Source organism: Echinops telfairi, unplaced genomic scaffold (genome assembly GCF_000313985.2).
Source record: "Echinops telfairi isolate 266 unplaced genomic scaffold, ASM31398v2 ScPeMD7_23;HRSCAF=83, whole genome shotgun sequence".
NCBI classification, from domain to species: Eukaryota; Metazoa; Chordata; class Mammalia; order Afrosoricida; family Tenrecidae; genus Echinops; species Echinops telfairi.
In genome coordinates this window covers 72,418,583-72,422,407 of record NW_022103920.1, presented here as the reverse complement: position 1 = coordinate 72,422,407, position 3,825 = coordinate 72,418,583, and positions in this window count along the sequence as shown.

The following is a 3,825-nucleotide window of genomic DNA, read 5'->3' as shown; positions in this document are numbered from 1 at the left end:
GATAAGGCTATCACTTAGATTTGAAAAAGAAAAAAAACTCCGCTTGGCTGTCTCAAATGCTGTTACACATGCAGAGGAACCAGAACTCTCAAATTCAAATATTGGTGCTAGAAATTCGAAGTGGTACACACACATTGGGAAACTATCCAGCGGTTTCTGACTTCCAGTAATACATATCAAAGCAGGAATGGATCATTTCAGTTCAGTTATTTGTATAACATTACTTATTTGTAGTAGTGTGCACATAATAATACTTCATTATTTCTTTATTTGAAGTGCAGACTTTGGTTACAAAAAACAATAGTTACGGTCTTCAAATGAAAGGTGCGTTTGGCGTCTGGTATTGTTCTGTCTGCGTATGAATGTGACTGAGAAGTATGTGGATGGAAAGTCATCTTATGCTTGACAGAGCTCTTCTTGTTAGTATGTCTGCTTTTTATTCAGACACCATTCTCCTATTTTGAGCTTTCAACTCCAGATTCATTTTATGATTAAAGGCAAATCAGTGATTGCTTGTTAGTGTAAACTGCTCCTTCAAGGTATGTCCCACCTCAAGAATTAACAACTCTATTCTTTCTGCTGCAAAAAACAGAATTTTAAACAATTCACTTCTCATCTCTTTGCCTCAGTCTGCTCATCTGATCTGTGAAAAAAGCTTATCAATTCTACCATTAATATTTATCCAGTTTCTTTCTACTTTTCATTTTTATCTACAATAACCAATTTCGTGAAAGTCATTTTTTGTTCCTTGTTATTATTGTTCTTCTGATTCCAATCTGCTCTGCTTTCAGATATTCTTTGCACAGACGCCAGACTGATCATTCATTTCAAAACCCAACTTAGATCAGGTAACTTTTCTGTTCCTAAACCTCAATGCCTTTCTGCAACATTGGTCAGGGAATCATTTGGCTACTCTAGCAAAGAGATCTCAAACAATAACCACCGAAGCACTAAACACATTACGTATTTGGATTTTGCTCACACAGTGTCTTGATTGACAGGCGGCTGTTTTCCAAGTAGCGAGCCAGTGACCCAGACCCCTTTAACTTTGGGGTGTTGTCAGTTCATCACATGGCTTGCAAATTTAATGCTGGATATCAAATTGCACAATATGAACTCATTTATGTAAAAGTTGTGCATAAAATCTTAGAATAAGAGAGATGTTGAAATACTTCCCTTGCTTTAATCAGGTTGATGGGGTTATAGTCACTTAAAGGAGTTTTTTCTCGTATTGTTCTTAAAAATGTTTTAAAGTTTTCTGTGTACCTACATTGTGCCTATATTATTTTAGGATATTAGAAAACATAAACTTTTAAAGATGACAGTGTAAGAGTACTTGTCCAGTCTAATTCTAATTCTCAGAAAATGGCTGTAAAGATATGGGTTTGTGGGGCAAGGAAAGGATTTCACTCTTGTAGCTACCTGAGGCAGACCAAGTATCTCTCTGGAGAAGTAGTTACCAATGAGCCAAGGAGAAGGAATCTGAGGTTCCCCTTAAGGTTTTGTTCTTATTCCTGAGAAAAAAGACAGCCCATCAATAAGCCATTTCTGCAGCATATTTTCTTGAAGCCATTTTTCTATCTGCTGAGAGGGATGAGCTCCCTTATGGATGTGGGAAAGATTAGTTGTGATGCCTTTAGGGCCAATGACTGCCGAGGATCACAGGTTTTCTCACCAAATAGCAAGTCCACGGACTGAGAAGTTTTCTTTAAAGAAAGTCTGATGTGTCCCAACGGCCATATTGTCCAAAAGCACACTACAAGTTTTCTGCTTAGTTGATGCTCCCTCCCCACCCACCAGGCCATAATAAGCCATGGACGTTCTTTGGCTTCGATAAACAGAAATCACAGGAAGAGGAACCGATATGGTCTTATTGTACAGGCCAAGGAGAACAAAAGCAAGATAAAAAAGCTGGCTTTTGTCAGAACAGTTTCAAGTTAACTGAAAAACCATGCAGACCAGTGGGTACCGCTCCCACTCATAGTTCCTGCTCAGTTGGGTGCCAGGCTGCACGATAAGAGATATCTACATTCCAAAGTGCCACCTCTTCTAGATCAGGCCAAGGAATACTCATTAACTTCTTTTATTTGGGGGGAGGAGGATCAGATATAAAAATAATTTATCTATTCAAAGAAAAAAAAAAAAACTGGGAGCAAAGGAAGAGAAAGAGCCCGTAGAAAGTAGACTATGGTCATGGTTAATATTATTTCCAGATAATTTAACTGTTCCATGTTTCAAAACCTGGATAGATAAATAGAAAATAAACTTGAATAAAAAATGAGATGAAATAATAAAACACAGGAGCTGAAATAGTTCATTAGAAATGGAATGGGCAATTTACAAAGGAAAACATGTTAAGTTGAATTTAGCCTCCTCTAAAAGGTTAGATGGTAAAAGAAGATAGAGGATGAAAAACAATGTTTATTGGCATCTAATTCACATAACATACAATTTAATATTTCAATCATATTAAAGAAAGTTGTGCAACCATCATCACAATAAATTTCAGAACATTTTCTTTCTTATACCCATAGTTAGCTCCCCATTTCTACCCAGCCTCTCCTGCCAGGCTCCCAGGTAATTGTTAATTCAGTTGCTGTCTCTGTAGATTTAACTACAGTGGAACTCCAGTACTCGACCAAATCAGTGCTTGACATAATCAAACTTCAACACGAAATGTGGAGAAAAGGTCGCATCAGAGCTCAAACAAAACATTGAATCCAACCCGACGCACGTGATTTGTGTAAACAAAAGCCTTTCCTGTTTCAGTCACTTGACATTAGTTGGCGTTGTTAGTGTGCGTTCTTTAAACCTGTTGCAGCTGTGTTCCAAGCCTTTTGCTATAATTTTCTTAGCTTTTGTTGCTTTTTGTACTGTTTTTATATGAAAAACATGGGTCCTGAGAAAGAGGGTTTTTTTAAAAAAGAATCATCACGATAAGGAACTGATTAACCGTGTTACCGATATTGATGATAATTTAGTAAACCCTTTTAGAAAACAGTTAAGGAAATGCCAACAGCAGACCACATTAGATAGATTTTTTTTTTTTTTCAGAGAAAGCCAGCCAGGTCCTAATGAAAAGGCAAAGGGAAAAGCAAAAAACCTCTTGAAAAGCCACTACCAGTTGATTCGATGGAAGCGGATTTCCCTTCCAAACAGTGCCTCTCTCTCCACCCCTCCTCTCCACATCCCTGTCCACAGATCCACATCCTCATCAATCTCAAGGTATGTCATGTATGGGCCATACTGTAGTTGTTAAAAACTTTTAAAATGTTGTGTTTCTTATTTAAATTATTTAATTTAACTCTGAACCTATTTTCTTTGAAACTTCTGCGTCATGTTTTGTATAAAAAGGCAAGGTTAGGGTAAAAACTTTGTGGTTGAGAATGGTAATCTCTTTTCAGCTATTTCTTACGGGAAAACTTGATTTGGAACTTGACTGCATTGCATCTCTATGCCCCTTCTAGAAAGGATTAGCGTCGAGGACCGGGGTTCCACTATATGCTGGATTTCATATACAGAAAATCATACAAAACACAAGAAACAAACAATAATAGCAAATGATGAAACAAAATAGAAAAAATTCAATAAAAAAGCGGAAAAATATTAAAATCTGAAACAACTTTAAAGTGAGTCAAAAGAGAGATCAAATAATGTGTTACATGTTAACCCAACTCCCTCTGCCACCAGGAGCCCTGTTGGCACAGTAGTGCTTAGTGGGGTGCTAACCACAATGCCTGCGGTTCTCACTCACCAGCCGCTCCTCTGGAGAAAGATGGACTTCTACTGCTCACAAAAAGTTAGAGTCTGGGGGACACACAGGGA